At 41.8% G+C, this 27,614-nt stretch overlaps 1 protein-coding gene across 6 annotated transcripts in view; it reads right to left on the reverse strand.

Moving 5' to 3' along the window:
• PKNOX2 (PBX/knotted 1 homeobox 2) overlaps positions 1-27,614 on the reverse strand; it is a 306,344-nt gene that overhangs the window by 107,600 nt on the left and 171,130 nt on the right. Inside the window, exon 5 of one of the 6 annotated variants that reach the window (XM_075280085.1) lies at positions 17,128-17,287. The exons of 3 other annotated variants lie outside the window; for them this stretch is intronic. The gene's annotated coding sequence lies outside the window, so the exon portion shown is untranslated. Of the gene's footprint in view, positions 1-2,429; positions 2,450-9,043; positions 9,066-17,127; positions 17,288-27,614 lie in introns of those variants that run through there. 2 more of the 6 variants (XM_075280086.1, XM_075280088.1) reach the window with 2 other exon arrangements.

The raw sequence follows: 27,614 nt of genomic DNA on the forward strand, positions 1-27,614 counted from the left end.
GCTGTCATTATAAATTATACTCTGTTTTACATGATCAAAGACTGGAAGGTTGTCACATCCCTCTCCCTAATACCAACATCGCCTATTGCAGTAATAGGGTCTGATCTGCAGAAGCTTCATGATGTCCTCAAATTATATGGAATATCACTGCATATAGCTCCACTCCCAGAATTACCATTATTATTTATTATGCTTACTTATATAGTGCCATCATATTCCGCAGCGCTTTACAGACATTGACAGTCACTGTCCCATATAGGGCTCACAATCTACAGTCCTTATCAGTATGTCTTTGGCATGTGGGAGGAAACCGGAGTACCCGGTGGAAACCCACGCAAACACGGGGAGAACATACAAACTCCTTGCAGATGTCATCATTGGCAGGATTTGAACCCAGGACTCCAGCACTGCAAGGCTGCAATGCTAACCACTGAGCCACCGTGCTGCCCCTTACCATAAAATTAGATAAAAAACAAAATTGAACCACAATGCTATGCTTCTTAAATAATTTATTATAGTTTTTAGGTCCAACGTTTCGAATAGTAACCCTTTGTCAGGCAATGAGAAAACAATTAGAACATGTAGAAGACCAGTTGAGTAGGGCCCGGTCTTTTAATTGCTGTGGAGTTCCTGTAAGTCAGTTGAATAAGTTCCGCCTAATTGTACACCGGGAGAGATACTCTCAACCAGGGACTTTCATTCAGAGAAGCAATAGTATATGGTACATCCAAATGGCTTCACATGGCTGGTTTGCCAGTTATGCTGGTATGGAGTATGGTCGGATGGTAAGGTATGCTGGTATCAAGTGATCCAGTTTGGGGAGTGGTAATTTTCGCTTGGACCCTGGTATCCTCAGATGCTGAAGCTCACTAGCAGAGATCCAATTACCGAACCTGATCACTTGATACCAGTACACCTTACCATCTGGACATACTCCATATCAGCATAACCGGCGAACCAGCCATGTGAAAGAACGCATATCTTTCTTCTGGATCCAAAACCTGAGGGCTGCCTGACCCCTATCCTTGGTTATCATAAATATAGACATGCTTGCAGGAGTACACATACATATTATATATACTGTACCTCCATACTACAAGAGACTTATCCTTACACACCACACCATCACCTTTCAATTTTCTCTCTTTAAACCCCTCCCATCCAAACCCAATAACTTTTATATTTTTCCATTCAAAGATCCATACTGGGGCTTAAAGGGGTTGTCCCATCACAAGGATCCCATCTATACTGCTTGTTAATGTGGATGTAAGACTTTTCCTAAATACACTTCTTCAGCAAAACTGCTTTGTTTATCCACTATCTTACTTTATTCAATTCATTGTTGACACAGCCCTTGACTTATCTGCTCAAAAGTCAAGTGATGTATCTGCTGCTCTCAGGGGGGAGGGAGGAGGGGCTAAGTGCACGGGAGCAAGCCTGTGTTTCTAGCTATTCCTGTGTCTACACCACATGACCTAGGTCCTGCACTCAGATGGGGGAGAGGAGCTGCTTTCATTTCTGAACTCGTCTTCTGTTCTCCCAGTTATCAGGCTAGCTAATTCAATTGTGTTCATTACGGCAGAGACAGGCAGTCTCTGTATGTAACACAGAATGGAGTTGCTCCTGCCTGTACTTCATAGTCCAATATTGTGCATGTAGTGTTGTTTGAGGACCTTTGATGACATCACAGGCCCTTCAGCCACCCCATAGGATCACGCTATGCGCTGGGCGGAGCTTCACGCTAATTTGGGGCGTATCTAAACGGCAGGTTGCATATGAAACCCCGCCTACCAAATGACGCAAGAAACCAGGAAGAAAGAAGATTTTACAGCAGTGAAGACTGGTGAGCGCTATGCCAGGGCCTCAAGGAGGGCGGCATTTTTGGTTACCTAAGCCACCTGGACTGGCTTAGCACCGAGCGGTGGTTTGGAGAGGCCACTGGAGCAGCGCTGCTCCAGCAGCCTCCTCTCACGCTCAGGCAGAGAGCAGGTCATCTCCGTGCCTGCTCTCTGCCGGCAAACGGCGCTAAGACCCGCCCCCTGAACTTTGCCACGCCCCCTGCGCTCCACCACGCCCCCTCCGCTCCCTCCTCCCGGTGGGGGGGGGGCTTTCTGTAGTTCGCCTCGGGTGGCGAAAGGGGCAGGTTCGCCCCTGCTGGTGAGTATACCCCTTTAATGTTTACAGGACAAATTGCACTTCATAATGGTACCCTTTATTATTCTGTACAATGTACTGGGATAATACTGTACAATACTGTACAATGTACTGGTAAAATACAGCAAAGACGTGGCGGCTACTCAGCTCCCAAGCAACCACCATATTTAAATACCCAACACCCACTGTACTATTATGGTGGATGTCAAGAAAGGGTTCTAAGAAATAATTTTTAGACAATAATTGTTTCCATAAAAGCCTCTGTCCCCACTTACCAATGTAAAAGCAATATCCAGGGAGTTGGAAAGACTCTCAGCTTCCTTGCCTGTAAAAAGTACAATTTCAATAGTGTAACACAGAGAATCCTAGTGTCTGAAAAGTGGGGAGGTAGCACACACTTCTCTTATTACACCCACAAGAATACTAATCTCTTAGGATTATTTCTCAGGACCACACTACTATACCAGCGCCCCCACATTCAGGATTACCCCCTGCATACCATACGACAATCTCAGAATTATTCCTGCATATCAGAGCACTCACTGGATTTTCACTTTTGCCATATCAAACCTTTCTGGAACACACCTGTGTAAAAACACTGTAATCCAAGGATTATCCCTCCATAAAACTCTGAACACCCCCAATTAGTCCTAGATATCATATGACAAACTGAAATACTCTTTCATACAATGCCACTACCTGTAAATTTGTGGCCTATAATCCCGCCATCAAATTATCAAATCTCCTGAAAGTGTTTGTTATAGAATATAATTTTTCAGTGCAGTCGTAAAACACTTTAAGAACTTCGTCATCTGTATGGATGAAAGTATTTCATAAGTGACAGTAACTGGAAAAGAAACTGCAAGATGGAGCCAACTGCATATGGTAAAGCTTTCATGTAGATGACGTATAAATAGTGTCAATCACTACTGCTCTGAGTTCACCAAATATATGGTATGCTTTTTATTAGACTAGAACTTTTTTTTTTACAAGAAAAACCTCTTCCTATTGTAGGCAAAAAGTTCCTGCTAATTCCTATTGGTTATTTTCATTCTATATAGAACAGTTTTTATCTCCTGATCATACAATGATAAGGTTATCTGTCGTTATAATCTTATATTTCAAGAAAGCGATAAGAGTTATGACTGTGAATCTGCAGAAGATTATGAGCAAGATTTATCAGGACTGGTGTTCTACATGTCAGTTTTGAACCTCTGGGTGCCTGAGTGAAGATGTCCCTAATGCAAACCCAAACCTACGCTAGCTAGGAGCTGGCATAGATTAGAAGTAGAATTCACACCAATTTCTTGTGTAAATTTATACTAAATCTACTCCCGTGGGAGCCTAAAACCCCTCTGCTAAGTCAGTCCTTACAGGCCCATTAGTTATAAAGATGCCATGTGGTTCATACATATGGCAAGAGTTACTAATTTGGGGGTAAAACAATAACATTACTGTTTTCTCATACACTTTATGTCAGATGGTAGAGTACGATGTACAATAAATTCCTCTCTATATGTACAAGTCAGAAAACTATGACTTCCACAGTAGAGTGTTGAAAGCATGCCCTGTGACTTGTCCATAAGAGAATGGCGGAGATGAGCTGTCCCGATCAGTCACTGATGTGATGCTGTTGGTGTTATTGTAACCCGACTCTCTAATGATAATGAGACAACCCCCCCAGCCCCCCCCCCAGCCCACCTTCAGTACTTACTCTGACTCTTTCACTATGTGTCCAGGCCATAGCATGGGACTTCCATGCAGATGGGCTGTTTAACCCTTAAGTACTATCATGGTTTCTATCATAATGATATGTCTATGGTAGGGGTGCTTGATAGACACCATGACAGTACGGAATAATAGAAACTAGGGGGAAATGTAGACTGACTGATTCAAGTTTTTACGTTGTGGAACTAAATGGAATTTCTATTTTAAAGGGGAGGTTGGTTTTGCAGATTCTATCTGTTATAGTAAGAATTTGAACCCATAAGTGCCTATGTTTCCTAAGCATAAAATTCAAGATAATTCTGGCAAGTTCATGATTATTGGCAAATTTTATATTTTAGCAGCTTCTCTGGAGCCAAACAACTTTATGTGAAAGCCAGAAAACAACTATAGGAGAAATCCGGGGACATGCTCTGTGACATATGAATAGGTCAGTGTGCATGAGTGCCGAGGAGCCGATTTACCCCTATCAGTCATCGGTGTGATACTGTGTTATCTAGTGGTAAAATACAGGTTTAACGTCTATTGTAACCTTGCACTCTGATGAAAATGAGATGACTGTTCATCCCACCTCCAGTGTACACAGCACAAGCTGGAAATTGACAGGCGGGGACATTCTACTGTATATTGAAGAAGCATCACTTAGGATGCAGATGTGATAGGGATTTCCATTATAAAATGTACACTGTCCTCATTTGCAATGATTATACTGACCCCATATGGGAGGCAGGCCGGAACCTCTGCAGTGATGTTCAGGGGTTGCCGGTTTCCTCCTGAGCTGGACGGGGGACTTCTGGTTTCAGTCTAGCATCAGGCTGGAGCCCATTTAAGTAGGGCTCTGGCTCCAGACTGCCGATGGTTATTCAGTTGTACCCAGTGTCCTGGTAGTAAGCATTTTCCTGTTATCTGATTGCCTTTCGTTTCTGACCCCTTGCCTTGACTTTTGACCTTGCCTTTGCCTACTGATTTTGTACTGTGCTGCTCCTGTTTATGACTCCAGCTTTTCTATAGACCTCTGCTTCCTGAACACCGTTTTGTACTTAGCTACCGCTCCTGTTAACGATTTGGCCTGCCTGACGTTCCCTTTAGATTTTCCACTGTACTGCGTTGCCCTCTTGCTGACGACCCCGGACCGTACGACTACGCTCTCTTCTGCCGCCTGCTGTCCACTCGCCTCAACCTTCTGGATCCTTGGACCTACACCGCAACCCGAAAAATCTGCTGGTAAGAGATCTCAGTGTCTGGTTTACTGTGATTTGTGGTGCGCTGTGTGTTTGGCGTTTCCCAACCCGTGCCACTCCGCCCAGCAGTGCAGCCAAGTCCACCATCTGGGGCTTTGGTGAACACCATTGTGGGGTTGGAATTGGTGCAGACCGGGGGAGTGTTGGAAACACAGCACCATGTTGACCATTTAAATCGGTGTATCTAGTACTGCTTCTCACTTTGGCTCTGAACGGCATCCGCTATCCTAACATACTGCCTAAGTACAAGTAAATCTGGCCCAATGTTTTTGATGCTGTTTTTTTGAGCCAAAGCCAGAAATGGATACAGCAGAAAGGAGAAATGTTCTTCCTCTATATTTCCCATTCCCTTTGAATACACTTCTGGCTTTACCTAAAAAAAAAAGAAAAAAGAAAAACTGAATGGAAAACTGCCATAAACCTGAAGCTTTGTTCCAAAAAAAATGTAGCGTGTGAAACTAGCCATACTATTAACTTGCTCAGAGTCTCTCCACGCTTCTTTAACCCAACAATCTGGAATTCTAAGATTTCTTTGGACTGTCGTGGTCAAATGCATATGAAGAGGCAGCAAGATCAGGCTGTGTACCCTGAGCCGTCCCCTCTGAAATATTTGTAAGAAGTCAGGTGTTCTTCATCTCTTATTAGAAAGTAAAAACAGGATTGAAGCCAGTATCATTAACTGCATCTTGGAGCCCTGCAGTGTAAAATTCCAGGTGTGCATTTAGATGTAGAATCCACTTTAAAAAGAGGACTGTGCTGATTCATTGCAGCAAACTGGCCCAGAGGCTCCTGAGCGGCCGCTAAAACAGCCATCAGCCAACATTTCCCCCAACGCCTAATTAACAGCCAGGCTGACAGTGCTTCATCTCCATGGGAGGCCCCTGCTATGGCCTGGAAACATAGTGGAAGAGACAGAGCGGGCGTCTCTCAGGGAAATCAATGCCATTCCCAATACTCCTGTGTGCCTGTGCTCTGAAGGAGGGAGGATTTATTAGAGTACACATTTGCACAACTGCAAAAAGCTCTCAGCAGTTTCCCCACCTCTCGGAAATGCTCAAAATATATTACAAAATAATGACTCCTTAGAAACGCAATGAGGGGGAAGATATATACACGGCCACAACACACAACAAAGCTGGGAAACCAAATATCTAGAGGTATAACATCCAAAGGTGGGACCGACCTCCAGAACAGAGTCCAGATCCTGGAAAGCTGCCACGATCCCAGCAGTACCAGTCTCAGGGCCTCAGGTATGTGTCTCTGAACATAACATTTACTGCAGCTTCGGGGCTGATCTGACCATCTATAGAAGAATTTTGCATTATTTCCAGGTAAAGTATCCAAGATGGACACACTGCTGACAAAAATATGTAGTTGTAATTCTGTTATAGCATTACATGCTGGAGATGAACAAGAGTCACAATCGGGTGGGAGTATTCACTGCCCATACTTTAAGTACAGAAGGCTTTATTTTACAATAGATCTGACTACTTGCAGGCACCAGAAGACAGACTTGACCTTGGCTACAAGTTTGTATAAACTCAGACACTAACTTTTCTCTTATAACTTGCAGACATTTCATTTTTCTGTAACCGATTCATAATCTGTGCTTTATCGATCAGTAAAACATCCTAAAGGTATATTATACAGTAATAGTAATAATTTTATTTATATAGCAACAACATATTCCACAACACTTTGCAGATCAGAGGGTACATGAACAGATAATATCAGACATGTGACAACATAAATAATCCGAAACAATAGGAGTGAGGGCCCTGCTCGCAAGAGCTTACACGTGGCTGATCTATTGTAGAAATGTGTCTTATTCATCTGAACAGGGCTTTCAGAAATCTATGCACATGCTCCATAAACAATGTCTGAAACAAGTGTGCTGCAGGGGAATATACCTTAAACATTACTATTGTATCTGGTCAGGGCTATCCTGTGAATGTTAAAGACGTCAATGGCACAGATCTCATCTCATTAAAGTGGAGTTTGGGTTGTTTAGTTCTTTGGAGCAACAGCAACACCTTCATTGCTCCAAAGAGCTCATTTGCATACTGACAAAATCATTTACCCATTTATGCCGGAGATAGAAATTTTTGAGTTGCGTGCTATGAGGCTGCCGTTCCAATAATGGAACGCTAGGCATAAACAGGTTAATATCTCAGCAATGGAGGCACTAATTCACACAGGGAAAACAATGATTAATTCACGTGACTCTAACCTATCTACCTGCAAGGCTGGGTTCTGGTGACAGATTCATAAAGGGAAAACACCATTTCATTCAGGTTACCCTATTCTATCCATATGCGGGACTGGGTTGATATCCTGGGTTCTGTTGACAAACTCCTTTTAAACTAGATATAAGCTTTGGGCTACACAGACCCTATTTGTACGGTTTACTTTAACAATCTACAGTCCAAAGCAATACACTGAGATACATGGGATATTGTGGACTGCAATAGTGAGAATGAATCAGTATTGCTACAAAAAGTCTCTATGTTTCAAAGGCCTAATTGGAACCAATTCACATTTGTGAGATTTACTAGAACCAGTATATCTGTAGATCTGAAAACAGCAGAATGACATTTATTTAACATAGAAAATTGTTTTTTCCCTGAAATTTTATCCTTGACAATGTCGGACTGGCGTGACTAGGACCCACCTATAAGATTAATTCTGGGGGCCCATACAATAGAGGTAACATGCAAATATTGCCAGACACTTATTCACAAATTCTTAAAGCGTCGCCAACATATTTTTAATTTTCAGTCGTCACTTGCTCCCTAGCCCTTAGCTCTGATTGTTTCTGTCCTGAGGTCATCTCAGTAGCTTGTTGTCTGGCTCTTCCCTTGAACTAGGACCCTGTTAGCTCACACAGTAAGGTTATTGGGGCTCCTACAGAAAGATTGAGAAGATGGGGCCCAGTGAGGAAGGATACTGGTTGGCCTAACTGTGCACCTAGAAGTCTTCTCAGCCACCCAGTGTGCCTACTGTATATACAAATAATCTAGGTAGTTTATAAATCATTTATCCATAGCCTGGTTGAGATGCTCTATGGTGAGTATGTGTATGAAGTAGAATGAGTGTACTTTGCCATGCCAGGGTAAGCTAGGGCCCCACCTTACTTACCTAAGTCAGTCAAAACTCAATGCATTGAGTTTTGACTGTTGTTCTATCTTTATTTTTTCTACCTCTAGGTCATCTCTGATGAAGGTCTAAACGACCGAAACGTTATATACACCTTGATCTAGTGTCCACTTTATCCACATGTGCTTACTGACTTAATGTTCATGGCATTATCACTGTTTTCACCTGTTCTTGAATAAATTGTCACATACAATTGAATCATAGTGTGTGCAGCAGCATCTATTCTCTACTCTTTTCCTGTATGACCTAGCTGTCATTCACTGTGCAGGGCCGCCCACTGGACTCCTAAACTAAGAGAGATTATAGTCTTAAATTAATAATTACTTTTTTACATTGAATAATTTCCCTTCAAACAATCTAATGAACTTCCCGTGTCCTCCGGCTCTAATGAAGCTGCACACATATTGGCCTGCATATTCAGTTTCGTAGAGTCTAATATGTCCCATCATGGAAATGTTCCCCTATTGGCCCGCCTGGCTTTCAACCCCTAAAAAATTAACCCTGTATAATTTAGTAAATATAACATGGAGCATTTCCTGGTACTCTGGCTTCAGAAGCTCATAAACAGGAGCATGCACTGTGTCCTACGACGGAAAATAAATGAAAGCCGAATCGAGCTAGACAGAGCAGTGCAGCAACAACCCATGACATTCAACGTAATATTTACAGCTCTTTAGAACTAGATTTTACAGGCTCTGAACTAAATATCTGAGCAGAAGATTAATGGACCAGGCATGGAAAACACCCCATTACAAGTCAGGAAATACCTATTTTGAATGCAGCCATCGCTGAAGTCGCAGGCTGGTTTTGGCACATTGGTCGTTGCCAGCCCTGAGGATGAAATTTGACAAGTTAGGAACAAGCAGCAGGACGGCCACACGCTCCCTCTCACTGCACAAGGCCGATAAATAAGAGAAAGTTAAAGCACCCTGAAGTAGTAAGCACCACACTGTTTGGCCTCAGGCAGATGAGAGGCAGAGACGAAGGAAATACGCTGCCCGCTAGCTCTGAAACAGTGGGATTAATAACGCATCAATTTTAATGCAGCGGCCTTTTTTTCTGCTTCACAAACAGCAAAGTGAATGTTTGAGCATCTCTGCGGGGGGCTAATGAGCAGTCTGATTACTTATTCAGATTTCTACACGCAGACATGTTCTGTCCTGGAGAGGGGGATGGAAGAGGCTTCACTCATAATGCCATGGAAATGAGGGAAAGAACACACTTATGGGATGTACAGATAAATAACATTACATCAAGAAATGGATATTATGTTCTCCTCTTTGTCCTTATAATTCACGCATTAAAAAACTGCAGAAAAACACGCAGCAAGGTATTAGAAAATGTCACACTTTACTAAAGCTGCCAGTCTGCAGTATATAGATATATATATCCGTGAGGCAGGGGCTTACGACTACATAATAGATATTAGGCTCCTCCAGTTAGACATTTGCCCATGTGCCTGGCACAATGGAGATGCTAAAAGCAACAGTGCATGTTTTATCTTTTACATTGTGCTGCCCCCTGCTGGATGCTATACATGCCAACACATTCACTATGAAATATCCTTCTAGAAGTGTGCACACAGAATAAGGCAAAGACAACAAAGCCAACAAACAGAGGTGTTAGCATGTACTGACATAATACCTGGAATGATTTAGTCACGTCATATCACATTTTTTTGCTAAGAATTCTTTCAAATGGGAAAAAAAGCAGACAGTGCCAGTAGTAGGTTTTAGGTCAGGGATTCAGGCACTAGTATCCTTTATTGCTAGAGGGCTTAGGGCTAGGGCTATCGTGTTGGGGCTAGGACTACTCATATTAAGATGATATGCTTATAAACTGTACAGGTAATAATAGTACATAAAACATGTATGTCCGATTGACTAAAGAAACAAAACCACTAAGCAGATCCTTTGATGTGTAAGAAAGAAGAAAAATTCCCATTGAGTTAGCATAAGAATGGCTGGAGCTGAAGATTTTCTGCCTATCCAGTGTGCCTGCTTGGCTTTATTGTACCTTTTGCTCTTTGTTGTATATGTAACTAGCGCTTTGCTTGTCACACCATTGTGTGTTCTCTATTCACAGTCTCTATGGCTGTGTCCCTGGGACATTTTTCCAATGATCGCTGTTTATTCTTTATTATTGATATCCCACCAGACCAGGATGTTGCACATAATAAATGTTTATTATGTCCTAAATAAGTACTTTCTTGCATTTTAGCTGTTTCTGAAGAATGTCCATTGTCATAGCACTGCTGACTCTGCCTGCTGTGTAGTGACAGCATGCAATGTAAAGAGCTACATATTGCAGACACCAGATACCCCAAGAGGGCAGCAGTCTGAGTGTCTGACATTGGTACGGCTGTCACCTCTACTGTAGCCAGTTCTCGTGCTGGAAATAAAAGGGAATTCTGAAAGGATGTAACACCTCAGACCTGTGTTGAAAGAAAATATTGAGAAGTAGTTTTGTCTTTCACCATCCTGATGCCCTTACAGGAAGCTGTGCCAGTAGGCTAAAGTATGACCCATGGCTAGACATCTATACGGAGGTTATATAACCAAGTGTGGGGTTTGCTGAGGCGAAACCTCTGCTGCTCAGTTAGCAGCATTATGGTACAGGATCATAGCAAAGAGGTCACTGATATGAAGCAGCTTTAAAGGGATCCTATCATTAAATTTTTTTCTGACTAACACATAGGAATAGCTTTAGGAAAGGCTAGTCGTCTCCTACCTTTAGATGTCTTCTCCACGCCGCTGTTCAATAGAAATCCCGGTTTTCTTCTGTATGCAAATGAGTTCTCTCGCAGCACTGGGGGTGGTCCCCAGCACTCAAACAGCACTGGGGGCATCCCCAATGTTGCGAGAGAACTCTCTAGCAACGCCTCTTTCTTCTTCTGGAACAGCCTCTCCCGGTGTCTTCTTCTGGTGCTGGGGTCAAACTTCTACATATGCAGTCGGCTCTGCCATCGGGCCTCGGGCAGAGCCGACTGCACATGTGCGTGGCCATTTTCTTGTCGCCGCTTACCCCAGCTTAATGTCTAAGTGGCCACAAGAAGATGGCCGCTTACACCAGGTGGGCATGCACAGTCGGCTCTGCCCAAGGCCTGATGGCAGAGCCAACTGCGCTTGCCTAGAAGTTTGAAGCCAGCGCTGGAGGAAGATGCGGAGAGAGGCGGTTCCAGAAGAAGATCACCCCCAGTGCTGTGAGAGAACTCATTTGCATACAGAAGAAAACCGGGATTTTAACCGCACGGCGGCGTAGAGAAGACATCTAGAGGTAGGAGAAGAATAGCCTTTCTTAAGGCGATTCCTACGTGTTATTGAGAAAAACATGTTTTAATGATAGAATCCCTTTAAAGGTTGTTTTTTTTCTGCTTTTGGCAAATAAAAGGCCACTTATAACATATTACTATACTTTCAATGTCACTTCCTTATATTACACGATAAAAAGCTGCATAAAGTAACCTATGCCGCAGATTTTCAAGGTGTAGCCTGACAATTTATGCCATGGCTTTCAACCTTGCAGCCAAAGACCCTGCATAGCCCTGGCCTTACCACTGGTGTCTTCCTATACTTATTATTTACCTTCAGATCATATAATGATAACACAGATACATGGCTCATTACAGTGCAGCTATCAAATGTATATCCGGTATAACATATATTAGGGAACATATCCATATTACAGCTCTGTACAACCTCCACACCTTACAAGTAGCTGGATTCTTCTTGTGCTTCTGTATGCTCAAGATTTAATAAAGAGGCATACAGAGGTTTTTCCTGCTGGATTCAATCCAAATCAGATTTCATATGTACAGAGAAGCATTGCATGTAGGGGTATAATCTCTGCACATATGCTCCCAGATGGAGCCTGTGCAGAAGCGTACTGAGGATAGGTGCCATATCAAACTGATCGGTTCCTGACCTTTAAACAAAATAAAATTCAGTAACACCTCCATAACTGTATTGCGCTTAGTTCACGTCTGTGGCAGGTATCCGCTCTTCTGGTTCATCAGAAGACATGAGGAATGGACAGACATATTGTTAAAATCGTAGACATGAATGGGTATTGACTATAATAGTTAGAGAAAATAGTCGGGCTTGCAGGACTTTTTTGTTTAGCAATTTTAGACGGATCTGTGCCAGCCAAACTATGAACCAAGCATTATACCTTTATTTAGATTTCCTTTTTCTAATATTTCTTTTCTTTACAGACCAAAAAGACATTAATTGGCAAAATAAACAATTGCCACATGACTAGAGAGCTGCACATGGCTAGTGGGGGTGGCCTTCTTCTATGTCATGGACATATACAAGTATATTTGCAGCAACAAGGATTTTCCCGATCCATTCACTCCAATAGAGGAATCATGTTCATGTAACACAGGGGTCCTCAAACTGCGGCCCGCAGGCCACATGCGACCCGCCAAGCACTTCTGTCTGGCCCCGCCGACAATGCCGGCAGGCGTGCATTTATAATGAAGCTCCTGGGGAGCTCGGGTCAGGCCATGGAGCGCACTTCACTTTACCTATTGGAGGGCACCGCTCCCGATGTCTGTGCGACCTGCTCTGCCTCCGGCCCACTGTTTAAAAAGTTTGAGGACCCCTGATGTAACATGATGTCTGTACTAAAGGATTGTCCAGTTAGAGCAATTCTTTGCAGAGGCTTTTATATTCAGTAATTGTTGGGTTTTGGCAATTATACAGCACATGTATATCTAATGCACAGACATGTTTGGTTCTGTAGAGTTGGAACTGCTTTTTGGCTGATCCAAAGAGAACTCAAAGGGGGAACCTCCCCATATCAACTCTGCCTGATTAAAATGGGGATTGTCTATAATCGGATAACCACTTAAAGCATGTAAACCTTGATCTTTTCCTGCTCTCACATCTTCTTACATTCCCCAAGGTGTTGAATAATGGTCTATGAAATTCCTGAGCACCCCTTCCAAGAAGGGGCTGACTGCATTTGCCGTAATCTGATAATTCTACATATAATTGAGCTCAGACAGCTCAGACACTACAAGATTTCACAGTCTGTCAAAGGCAGAGATTGTGTATTTTCATAGCTCTCTAGATTACGGATCTGTAAAAATAAAAGAAATACAATGCAGGGTTAACATATAAATACAGAGTTTGAGCAAAATCTCTACCCTGCAAAACATGGCTGCTGGGCGGCTGAGTGGGGTGCGTCTGCCAAGAGACTCTTCCTCATCCACTGATTGGGTTTAATTAATCAGCTGGGTCCTAATTATTTCCTCTAAGTTGCATCTGAAACTAAACTCATAATTGTGATAGTCTGATGAAGGCAGTCTGGGCAGGTGAACCCACAATGCATAATAATAACAACGTCTGCTTCTTTGTGTCAGGTAAACGTGTGGACAGAACCAAGACATAAGAATCTATATCACCTCTGCTTAATACCGCAGACTGCCAGACACTAATCTACTGTTTATTACACCACTAGGAAAACAGGCACTTTCCTAATTAAAATAACCCAATTATATAAATGATAATTCTAGTTAAAACTTCTTGTACCTTGAGGTTGCCCTTACCCGATGCATTTTTCAGGTCCCTTTAAACATACACCCAAAACGCGTTTGCTTTTATAAAGAGCACATTGACTGTCAAGGCAAACACGTGTGCCCATTCGTAAAACACACTCTTTTTAATGCTTTTTTAAATGTAAGATGTTAGGGCACGTGCAAGACTTTTTCTGTTTAAATAAAAAAACAGACAAGATGGAAGAAACTTACGTCTTTCTTTTTTATACATTAAAGTGAATAGCAGATGTAAATAGAAGGGTTTCAGTCCATTGTTCTGATCTTATGATGGATCAGTACAACGGACAGAACAATGCCAGTGTGGATACAGCCTGATTTGTCTTGTGTTATTGTTCATCTGAGGTTGTATTTACCTGATATTAAGCCTTTCTTCAAACCACATATTTTTTTTATTAAGTCACAGAATATAAAGATGTTTACTTTGATTTTTTTCTCATAACTGCACATATGAAGAGACTCCAGAGAGAGCAGGCTTGTTTAAAGCAAAATGACCTGCAGACTATATACAGCTACTCAAGTACGCAGCCTATTCGCTATACAGCAAAGGTGCCAGGTTACTGATTGAATAGGAGTTAATTCTGTTTCTGTAGCTTCCAACACCCAAAGGCAACTGGATCAGCTGGATCAATGCAGGGTCTAAGTGTCAGATCCACACTGATCACGTCATCAGTATAAAACAATGCTGGGGGCACAGAAAACCCCTTTAGAACGCAAAGTTATCATATATTATTCATTTGTTGTATATGTTAGTTTGTTGTTTACACGGAGGAATGGGCAAGATGAGAATGGCCCATTAGCTTTGAGCTGAGTCATGTCTGACAGTCTGATTGCCTATATTGGCATTACAATATTACAATGGGGTTGTCTGATAACATGTTTCTTGCAACCAAATGACTCTTCAGAATTGCTTAAGACAGTTAAAAGGAAATAGATTTGACAAGACTAACAACTTTTGCGCTAAGATTTTGTTTGCATATTTGTTGCAGGCTCCAATAGGAGCGCCATCACAGGTTTTTTTTTAAGAATGCTGGAGGAGCATGCTGCACTATTTAGTCTGGTAAAACTTTCCCTCATGGAAATCCAACAGCTCCATTACAGTTAATGGGGCCCATCAGGTGTTGTTCATGTCTCACATCAGACAGAAATGACTCCTCTGTTATTTTCACTGATCTGCTCCTACAACGGAGCAGAACGGATATATCAGTGCGGATGTGAATAGAATTAGAGAAACCAATGGAACCATGAGAGAATTTACTAACATACCTACTCCAGAAAACTAGAGTAGAAGTGGTGCATCTTTGGCGCATGGCCCCGATTTTTAAGAAAGTTGGCACAACAGGGTTCAAGGTTGGCTGGGGAAAAACTTGCCTTAGCTATAGGTGAAATCTATGCCAGTCCTGGAGGACCTTCTGAGATGTGTCTGAATTATTATGAGGCTCAAGCTCCTTAATAATTCCAGTGCACCAGATGGATAATAGATCCCTCCCGCAGTGCATGTCTGTGGTCAGAAGGCCCATCTGTAGGAATGTGTATAAGCAACTTTAATAAAAAGGATGGGGGTATATATGGGAAGCCCATTTAGAATGCTATGGACCTACCATTTCAATGTTATGGCATATTAGAGATGTAGCAAATGTAGAAGGGCCCATCCACATTCTAATAATTCTGATAACTAGATCTGTGTCAGAGATATGCACAACAATATCAGGAGAGCATTCCTTTATTCACTTTTTTTTAAGCTTCCCTCATTTTATAGTATACCTCCATTTATCTACTTTCATTTAGGAAATGCATGTATCTCAATATGTACATTCAGGTTTCTAACCTAGAATTAAATGAAGAGTGGCCTATGCTGATTAAAAAAAAACATTGACTTGCACATTCATTAATTCTGACATGAGGCAGAGTAGAAAGAAGCAGGTTGAAATGACTGAAGCCCTTTACTTCCTCCCTGCTGCAGGAGCTGATCTGTAGATACAGCATTATTGGCAAGGATTTAAGATGTATAGTATCATTGAAGGAGTGGGGGAAGTGTAATCTGTGTTATCAGGCTTCAATATTCTCAATGATGTTGTCCTCATTGTATCTGTAACATTGCAGCGTACAACCCTGAAGAGGAGACAGGAGAGTGAGAGTAAAGATGACACTGGCTGTGCCACCGGCTAGGCCAGGGACGCTCCACTCTCACCCCAATCCCTCTCCAGAGCTGTGTGCAGCCAAGGGGGAGTCCTGAAGCACTACCTGATGGAGATGATAGTGGTCTTGTTTCCCCCGGGGTACTTCTAGTTGTGAGAGGGGACCTCTCCTAGCTGAGCCGGTGTGATGGGGTTCAGAAGGGCCTTTGATGGTGATGCAGGCAACAACTCAGAAGTCCAGTGTTGCAGGGTAAACCAAAGAACTCTTTATTAAACAGCTTCAACAGTTCACCAGCAGCTTGCAGAAGGGTACAGATACAGTTTTCATTCCCCAAAGCCTTGATCTCAGGAGGTTTTGCCAGGGATAACACAGATTCTGCGGCAATACACTTTGCCTACTCCTCTTCTCGTACCACTCCCAACATCAATATATAGGGGTTGAAGTGGGGTAAAGAGCCCTGGTAGAGACCTGAGTACCTGAAAAACTAGGCTCGGCTGAACTAGTCCTGTCAGGCACCTCTGTTGCTCCTACTGGCACGGGTGGCAGATGTCTCTTGGAAATGAACCAAACTTCCTCCTTATCTCAGAGGCTGTCTCCAGATAGAACTGGGATACTCAGAGGCGCACCAAATTTTCTCCCTACCTCAGAAGCAGTCTCTGTAACGAACCTGGAATAAGAAGACTCCCTCCTAGAGGCTGGACTGGTGTGTGCTGAATTCTCTCTCTAATCCGCACGACAGGACAAATGTATGGATAGGCTTCAACCACTACTCTGCACTGCACTGGACTGGACTAAATCTGTACCTACCATCAAGGGACTATAAACCCTCAACTCAAACCCTGCCCAGTGGCCTGGGATTGGCCATGAGGTAGTATGGCATTATTCAAACTGTAGAAAGTGCAAATACTGAGAAATAAGCACATTAGTACATTTAACACAGAACATGGAAGACAGAGGGACAAACAAGACAACCCCCGGGTACAAGTGACAAACATAAAACATATAGCAGCTCACTCTGGGATGCTGCAACATGACAGACAATAACATCTTGGTCGTGAATTAGAAGGGAAAAAAATGTTTATAAAAATGCAAACTGCTCAATAATGTATAGGTTTAACCACAAGGCATTTTTTCTAAATCTTATTCACTTACTTAGAACATCTGGCTGTTGTGTAAACTACCACATGGCAAGAACTCTACCGTAAATTGTGTGAATGGGTTTCTGCAGCTTTTGGTCTTGTTTCTCAGTTGTCTATGCAGGTGCTAGAATGGGAGGCCACAATGTACGGCTTTTCTCCAACACCACTCTTTTCTGTGTAACACAAGCATCATAGAATGGAATCATTTCTATCAAATATATGCACAACCAAAGCAAATCTTTTTGTTACATAAATCTTGATTTACAATTACACTTGTACACTGAAGTGGTTTCACCTAACGCCATAAAACAGAGAATCTTTACAATACTTTGATGAAGGACCAAATATTTCAAGAATGACATCCCTCATTAGGTAATTATGCATCAGATCAAGTTATCAGAGGCAAACTATAGAGTGACAAGGATTGTATGTATAGGAGGATTACTCTGGAAATCCACACTGATCCACCCTTGTACTAAGTGCAGTTTTGGCTTTGGTAATCTAAGCTGAAGAACAACACCACATTTTCTGTCTTGTTTCAGACACCAAACACGCAACTCGCCCTCTTATTTTTAAGGCGTGAAAATACAAAACCTTCTAGAATTTTCCTAACTTAACAATGTCCTGTACACTTAGCCTTATCTAGTAGAAAGCTTCCAGAAAGTTAAAGGGTTCATGCAGTTTCTAAATCTTGGTGGCCTATCCTTAGCATAGGTCATGAATATTAGAACTGCAGGATTCAGACAGCCAAGACCCCCGTTTATCTGCTATTCGGGAACCACAAAGCTACCAGTAATGTTGCTCATTTGCCTTATGATTTGTAGCAGCTTTAGGTACTGTAGCGCTATCCTGAAGACTTCAATGAGGCAGTGCTGCAGTACCAAAACCAGATGCTACATTGTATGTATGGTTAGCACTGTATGGCGAGTGAGCAGCGCTGCTCCCGGCATGGCCATGTTATAACCAAACAGATCTGCGGAAGGTGCAGCTGTGGGACCCTCACAGATCTAATATGTACGACCTATACTAGGGATTAGAACCGGATATAATAATATGAAGAAAGTGTAAAAATGACCTGTAACTGTATATTACATAACTGTGGTCCATTAGAAGATGTAATCACTAAAGTATATCAGCTCAGACTCTTGCCACCATCTTGACTTGGATTTCCAAATGTAATGGTCTGTTTTGCTTTAAAACCCTATTGCTCTGATCTAAGATATTCTTCACTTCAATATGATTTATACAGCTCCATGAAAATCAATATAGAAATAGTCAGGAGACACTGCTGCATACAAGAAGAGGAATATTTAGAGGAAGCCTTTACAGTCACTGCTTCTTCCGATCTCTAGGCCTTGCAGGCTATTTGAACCAGTCGCGGGGTATGTACATTTAGAAAGGATTTGTAAAACATGGCTACGTTGTTTTAAAACAGTGCCAAGCTTGCCCATGGGTTGTTTGTGGCATTACAGCTCATCCCCATTCACTTTAATTGAGATGACCAGCAATACACACGCCCCATAGACTGGAGTGATGCGATTTCTGGCAGGAAGCAGCTATTTATCTAAAAATCCTGCAACCCCTTTAGTTTTAAAAAGTATTTATTGAAACATTGCAACAATAAGAAATAGGGCAAGCAAAAAAGACAATTGAGGTATAAATACAAAGGTAGAAATTAAATCAAGTATATAACAAGAAATCGTAGGCAGCAGAAATATAAAGTAAGGAGGGGGGAGTAAAAAGGTAACAAAACTCAAAACCAATATGGGAGAAAAGTGTAGTGCTGTGGTACAAAGAGAGTGACGGAGGAATCCTACCTGAGAGGGGGGAGTAGGAAATACACTCGATCAAATCTGAGCGCAATATGGCAGACCTGAGATGTTAGACCTGTTGACCCATGGAGCCCAGACTTTATTGAAGATTGGGCTGGTATCAGAGATAGAGGCATTCATTTTTTCATAGAGAATAACAGTACTGCAACTTACTAATATTCTATGTTTTTACTAGTTATGGAAGTTTTCTTGGTAACACTTGGCGCATTTACCAGTGGTAAAGATTTTACTCTACTTTTACAGCCCCTAATAACCCCAACCTTTTACAGAAAGAAACATGGAGCAAAGACCCAAATATTATACATTCATTTATTATTCTCAGCAACATCTACAAAAATGAACACGAGATTCTTAGAATATATATTTTTTTTTTATGTCAGATAGTTTTCATTAACAGTTATATAATTTGTATATATTTAGATCAAAGCCATATATACACTGTCTACCGATAGCATTTGGACACCCAGTAAAGTTTGGCGGAGGTGGAGTTATGGTCTGGGTTTCTCCTGGTATATACTGGGACTCTTAGTGCCAGTGCATGGTAAACTCAACGCCGACGCCTATTGCACTATGTTAGATAACAGTGTGCTTCATACATTATGGCGGTTCTATGGGTCGGACTAATGTTACTTCCAGGATGACAACGCCATCTGTCATGTAGCGAGGTCTACCATGGCTTAGTACAGTGACAATCAGGTTAACCGACTGGACAGGCCTGCCGAGAGCCTAGACTTGAACCCTATCGAGTCCCTCTGGGATGAGTTGGATTGCTGAACTATGGGGTGCAGCAGCCGACCAAAATCGGTGAAAGAACTTGCCTGTCTTCTCCAAGCCGAATGGAATAAAATACCACTAGTCATCATACAAGGACTTTTGGAAAACATGCCCCGGAGGGTTCAGGCTGTAATTGCCGCTTGTGCCGCTCGGACCACAAGTGTCCAAATACTTATTGGTAGACAGTTTATATGTATTAGGCCACTAGCCACTTCACAGTGACCTGTTTATAGTTAGTCCATACTCTAAGGGTTAGTTCACGACGCACAGCTAGCCGCGACAGGATGCCGATACAGTGCATCAGCATCACGTTGCGGCATCCCGCTCCTGTTTAGGCCCGGATGAATGGACCTAATGAAGAGCGGGTCTCGAGCCACAGCCGGGGAATCCATGTGAAGATAGGACACTGTCAGTGACTCCCATTAAAATGGCGAAATTTGAGTCGGATTCCGCGTCAAAATTCGCCTGCAAAAAACTCCTTGTGAACATACCCTTATGGATACAGAGAACATAGGTGGATCAAACCAGCAGCCCAACAAGTCCAATATAATACTGGAATTTGCACTTCATATAATTTTTTTCTCTATATATGCTTGTACCTAATAACTATTGATGGATGTGCAGTGGCCATGATGTCCTTAGCAGATTATATAGACGTACTGCTGCACCCAGTGACAACTAGTAGTGAGGTTCAGTGTAAGACTGACATTTTCTGTGACTTAGCAATCTTCCTTTAAAACATTTTAGTGTTTCTGCTACGCAGCTTATCATTCTTTTTTTTCAGAACAATAAAAGTTTGCAATGAACTTTAAACAGTAACAAAGAGAAAAAACACAGTTATGGAACAGAATTTGATTAGGTGTAAAGAACTTTTTTTGGCGTCTTTAAAACAATAATGTTCAAACCACCATGAAACAAATATCATGCCGGCAATTGCTTCCTCCAGGACTTTTCGAGAATGTATTGCTGAATAAACAGAGCCAGCTTTGGCAGCGCTGGAAATGCAAGTGAGGCGTGAGCTCACTGCCCCTACAGTGGATCCAGTTCTCCTGCTGTGGCACATCTGCTTAGTGCACAGAACTGCGCTTATCCCCCCAGCCAGCAGCCTTCTCCACTTCTTAATGGCAGCAAATATCATACATTATGGGATGGAGTGGAAATGTTTTGTGCGAGTTATTAAGTTTGGAAAGTGTTACCGAGTTCTGTGCCGTTCTTCATGAGCTGCTGCCATTTCACGTGTGTACTGCAGTTCTCTGCAAATGCTCACTAGGAATATTTTAAAGGGACAATGAGAATAAGGTCATGTGAATAATTTGTTGCTTCTAAACTGCTCCAAGGTTATCTATAAGGAAGGCAGCCTTGACGTTTGTTAAATTCAAAAGACAGATGTTGGACGCTTCCAACAAAAAGTCAATCATCCCGGTAACAGTTACACAATAAACCTGGTGCTGGATGGAAATGTAAATTCTGCACATTGTTAGAATTAAGCTGCAGAAAAGGAAGATCTGGCCATAGGTTGTGGCTACAGATGAAATAGTTTACCACATGGAGCTGCTGGTTTCTCCTTCTTTGATCATGCTTTTGATTTAAAGAGATACTGTATGTTTTTGAAGTTTGAACAAAGTTACATTGTATAAGAGCAAGGCCCAATGTAAAAAGAGAAGGAAGGGGGTACCAGATTAAACGGGGACCAAATTCTGTCCACGTCTACCCACCCACTGAAAGTAAACTGCTCCATCTTCTTAGGAGAACATCTAAGTATATTTGTACCTGCTTCATCGTTATATTGCACTATGCAGGTATGGACAGAGCAGTACTAAACATATCTAAGACACCTAGGGAGTGTACCTAAGCTAGTGAAAGGAGCAGAATTGGTCAAGGGGTTGCACCAAGTTGTCGCCTATAAATAGGATAGGGGGAGAACCTCATGATTGGTGGGTGTACTCCATTGAGACCCCAACACACTCAAGAAAGGAGCTCCAGTTTTCCCATCCTGATGAAGTAGCAGGCACAGCATGTGCTCTATTCATTTTCTATGGTAGTACCAGACATAACTGAATACAAAACCCTTAACTATTGATAGGGGATGACTTCATAACTTGGTACAGCCCGGGGCCCCACATGTAGGAAACGCTGCGATTTGCCTGCAGCGAAAACGCAGTGGGAAAAATGCGGTGTTTTACAGTCAGGGCAAAGTGGATGGGATTCTAGCGAATCCCATGCTCACTTCGTGGTAAAAACTGCGCGGTTCCCCATATTAAATTGAAACAGTCCTTTCTGCGAACTTTCTGTCTAAAGCACTGCGGAAAGAACCACAATGCATTGCGGTTTTTCCCGCAGCACTTTTTTGCTGCCGGACATCATGTGGAGCCTTAGCGTTAAGGTTACGTTAACCCCGGGTAGATACCCTGCAGATTTTAACTGCATTTCCTGGATAGAAAATCTGTAGCATATTACAGTTGAAGCAAAGAAGATGAGTCTTATTCTAAACCTTATCCACACACAGCATGTAAAATGCTGAATTTACTGTATTGTGCAAAGGTTTTAGGCAGGTGTGGGGAGAATGCTGTAAAGTAAGAATGATTTCAAAAATGAATGAATAAAATAGAAATCTAAATCAAATCAATATTTGGAGCGAACACACTTTGGAGGAGGTCTTGGAAGCGACAATATGGCCCCCACAGAGCCCTGATCTCATCATTACCATCCAGCTTGTCTGGGATTACATGACGGTATGCAAGTAAACTAGATGTCTTATTGCAAAGGGTGGTCACAGTACTATATGTTGCAGACTTTTACCACAGATTACACCCATTGCAATGTATAGCATAGAATTTGTAGCATGTTCACCACAAAATTTGCACACAAAACAATCAGGTTTTACAGACGTTATTTTAAAAGGTCACTAACCTAATGTTTCACCAAACATTTAATAAATGAATAATATAAGTGAAAGAAAATAAGAAACTGTAATATATCTTACCAGAGAAACATGACTCTTTCTGTACTTATCTGTTACCCTCCCCTCATAAACTGACAATTACTCTGAAATCTCTGATGAATCTGTCTTGGTTTCCCAAGATGTCATAAAAAGTATTTACTCCTGCAGGACTGTATGTAAATATTGCATCAAGTGTATACCAATGTGTAAGTTCTTATATAAATGTCAGAGAAGGGAGAAGAAGGGACAGGATACAATAAAATATAACTATTACTAATCTGATACCTAAGTGAAAGGGTTACACAGATAATGCTTATACCATTGTACAGGAACCCCCTACTCAGAAAGATGATGCTATTTATTTATATGGATTCCAATGCATCCTTAAATATCTTGTACCAAGATGGACTGCCTGCTTACTAAAGAGTCAGATCATATGTGCGCATAGAAGTTTATGAAGAGGGTGAAAGAGCCCTGGGAGGGAGAAGCAGAGACTGAGCTAAACAGACACTGTAGCTGCAGATAATAGTAAGTATTCTACCTCTCCTCAATAACTTCATTCACTTTTCTATAAAGTCCTATATGTTGCTGCTGTTACTCAAGCGTACTGTAACCGTTACTGTAAGCGGTTTAGGGGCATAATCTCCTGGGGTTTTTTTTATGTCTATGTGAGACATTATAGCAGCAGTCACCAAACAACTGAGATTTAGAGACCACATCTGCAACTGGGAAAACTGCTAAAATGCAGAATACAAGCTACATAATGACAAGATTAAAGGGGCTCTATCATTGGGAAAAGTCATTTTTAGATAAGCACATCCTTGCATAGGTCTTCCACACCTACAAAAGGTAGGTGTGGAATAGCCTTTCTAAAAGCTATGCATGGATGTGCTTATCTAAAAATGACTTTTCCCAATGATAGAGCCCCTTTAAGAATAATTAATGGTATTGTATGTTCATGCTCATTCATTGTTCCTATATGTTGATTAACAGGATCTACATCTATCTATCTATCTATCTATCTATCTATCTATCTATCTATCTATCTATCTATTCTTACTTTACTGTGAAACTTTGGGACCGATGTTTACTTATCTTATCTTCAGGGGTGAAACTAGAAAAGGAACAGATTCAACAATTTGGTCCCTAGTGACTAAAGGGGCCTAAAAGCTCTCAGTCACAAGATAAGACTATTCATATAGCGTGCATTGTTTAGAGCCGTTTCACATATGGCATAAGGGTTATTAGTCACACCTATAACATTTGCAGCTGTCCACTAATGAGTATTGCATATTGAATATAGAAGGATGATTATTAGAAACAAGGAATCTGTGATCTCAACGCCATGGCTCCACAGAAGGTTAGCAAGTTATAAAGATCACTTCTGAAACAGTAACAGTGATGGAGTTCTCCTTTTTTTCTTAAACATCCTATTTGGCTATTTATATCTAATTGTTATAGCCATTTCTGGAATATTTAAATAGAAACCACAATGGCTACTTTTATAGATTTCAAATGACAAGCTTTTCTAATATGCAAAAAAACAAAATACACACACACAACTTGACAGAATTATCAGGATTTGCATCTCAAGCAACAGTGGCGACAATTCTCCTGTGTAAATTTGTGTTATACAACGGTTTCCAGGGAAACAATGATTAACTATTAATATATAATAAATGAACATTTAAGTAATAGCTCCATTTTTGAGCTGCTTGAAAGAGAATATTTCATTCCCTGCAGATGTCATGCCTCTTTGCCAGCAAGATTAATTTATTTCTGTCTATACTCTGGATCCCACTTGCAGACTACAGACTTTTTCCAATCTGTACATAAAAAGCTAATTTAAGAAGACAGATCTACCTGTTGCCTGGTATATGACTGACATGCACCCAGGGGATGCACTATGTGTATAAATGAACACTGGCATACTGTGGCTTGTATTGACATCCCAGACCCTCTTGTTTTCTTCTTGCATCTCGTTCGAGAAGGAGGAGCATCTTGATGGAAAGACGCATGACCTAGCAGAAGTAGCATTAAGGTGACACCCAGTAGAAGTAGCTTTAAATGCATCACTTTGTACGGAAACTAACATTTTGGTGCAAAGTAAGCCAGTCAATAGATGGTGTAAAGTCAGACAAAAGGGTCTACCAAGATGCATCAATGCAATACTATGAGCAACTATGGGTGTTCTTTTGCACAGACCAATTTTAGGCCAATAACAAGCATCAATCAATAATATAAGATGATCAGAGATGTTTTAAAGGGCCTTTAGACTGCTTAAAGCAACCCTATAGATGATACGTGATCATTAATACGATTGCACATCCCCATACTGTTTGCATATAGTCAGAAGCACATATACATTTCATGTACACCCCAGCCCACCAAACCAAGTCTATGTAGCCTGCGGTCTGTACGCATCTCCTTCCAATGAGGTAACAGTTGGACAAATGGCCATAGTGATCTCAATAAACTGCCCTAAAGTACAGGTAAAAATGTCAATTTCCGAATGAGCTTTATACTATCAGACTATAAAATTCCCTTTGCTCTGCCGTCTCATTTTCATCCCATTTGAGGATTCTGGAAAGTATTTCAGCAACGTGCATTAAATAATAATAAGAAACAGTTTTAGAGTAAATTAAACCCAGAATTTATTAATCAGGGAAATATTTGTAAAAGTAAAGTGAAGGAGATATTGGGGCAGAACGCAGCCCTTGTTATAGCAATCGGACACATCTGGAGTGTATTATTGCGCTGGGGTGTGTTTCATATCACAAACAGGTACTTGGTTGTGCTGGTAGCAGCCGGCTCTGGGTGGGCGAGGGATTAGGCAAAGCTTTGACATGACGGAGAGCTGAGGGACACGGTGCTGACATGTCTCAAACACCGCTCTAAGCCTCAGGGGTGAGATCTGAAAAGAAGTCTGAAAAAAGAAAAGGCCCAAAATATGAAACAATTTATTACGCAGCTGATCCCTAAATCAAGCCGTTAACAGCCCTATCAAAAATAGTAAACGGCTAAAGGAATGAAATCCTTTTGACAGCTGCAGGGGAGGCTTTCCGCAAAACATTCATTTGCTGCTAAAGAAGAAAATTGTTTTGGAAGGGACAGCGAGAAGTGAAGTATGTGCAGGTCACTTAAGAGATGGGCCTCATTTCAGCAACCCTACTAATAGGTGAAACGCCGATATACTAAGGAATGGTAATCCTAGGACAGTCCACTGTGCAATGCCAGGCGCCTGCTCTGCAAAATAAGTGACATTTACTATTATAGCATTCTATAGATATTCCAGTGATAGACTACAACTTGTCGTGTGCCCCAGTAAGCACTCCGTCCATGCTACAGTATTTCAGAGATAATGCAGATGGGAAATAAACTCGATCATTGGGAGGAAGAGTCTCCTTATTAAAGATGGCTGTAGTTTAGGATTTACACTACAGCTATAAAAACAAGGAGCCTATAAAACTACATAGTGATGTAAATTTAATTCAGTGAGACCTTGAAGATCTGTGCCTTATAGGTGTATTTTTATCACAAGACAATGGCAGCTAGGTTGTGCCACCACTTTACACTCCGTGGGGATTTAAACTATATGACCACCATAATCCTGAGAATGAAGGGGCCACAGGGCTACTTCAGTACATCGCCCCAGTACAGCTGCATTCAAGTGAATGGGGATGGCTGCAGTTTCCTGCACAGCCAGGTGGCCAGGAGGGCTGCTGTTGATGGGATCTCACAGGTCAGACAGATAAACTCTAATGTGAGACCTCATTCACAGGAAAGTTAAAGCCAGCTCTCATGCCTGTAAGGGGGCGTTCACACTTGCACCCGTGTCTGCTCGCCGGGACTCCGTCCTATTTCACAGAGAAACTGCATAGGGGACGGCTTCCCAGCGGTCAGTTTTAAAACCCATTCATTTGAATAAGTTTTTAAAGCAAACCGCCGGTGTCCATATGCAGTCTCTCTGTCGGGAAACAGCTTTTTTTGGCTGGACACAAAGTCCTGCATGTCTGGCTTTGTGTCCGGCCAAAAAAAACCGGTTTCCCCATGTAGAGGCTGCAAATGGACATTGGCGGTTTGCTTTAAAAATTTTAACCCATTTGAATTGGTTTTTAAAGCAAACCGCCGATGTCTACTTGGGGAAACCATTTTTTTGGCTGGACACAAAGTCAGATATGTAGAACTTTGTGTCTAGCCAAAAAAAAGCTGTTCAAATGAATGGGTTTTAAAACTCACTGCTGGGAAGCCGTCCCCTATGCAGTTTCTCTGGGGAATAGGACGTAGGTGCAGCGGGTGGACACATTTGCAAGTGGAAACGCCCCCTAAACTGGCATGAGAGATGGCTTTCACTTCCCTGTGAATGAGGCCTCACATCAGAGTTTACACGGCTGGTGCCGGAATCTTACATGGCTGGTGCCCCCAAAACACCATGGCGTAAAAGTCTGTGACTTTGTGAAGCCTTGTATACCAGAAAACTGCTGCACAAGACGTAATAAATTTCCCTCCATGAGTCAGTTTTAATCAACTGTCAAGTGGGATTTGCAAGTCAGTGATGGCCACTAAAAATGGATCGCCATCCATTGGTACAAATAAAAAGGCAGATAAAATTCATCTTCTTTTTTAACGGCTAAAAATGAATGATAACGGATGACAAATGGATCTTTTATGGAGTCAAAATATGTGACATGGCCATGAAGAATGGACCATTTCATCTGGTTTTCCCGGCCTTTTTTTTATGATGGTTGTGTGAATATAGCTTTAGCAATATAGAAAAATAATAGTACTCCAAACTGAAAACTAACATGAGCACTTTTATTTATAAAGACCCCATGAAGGGTTGAAAAATTACTAGATGTCTCTTAAGGGGATATCGTCACTCCACAGGGAGAGAACCATCATATAGGTGTGTGGAGTCTTATTCAGCCATGAGCGCTCCACTGCAAAGGAACA

The sequence above is a fragment of the Leptodactylus fuscus genome, chromosome 6 (genome assembly GCF_031893055.1).
Source record: "Leptodactylus fuscus isolate aLepFus1 chromosome 6, aLepFus1.hap2, whole genome shotgun sequence".
Classification (NCBI taxonomy): Eukaryota; Metazoa; Chordata; class Amphibia; order Anura; family Leptodactylidae; genus Leptodactylus; species Leptodactylus fuscus.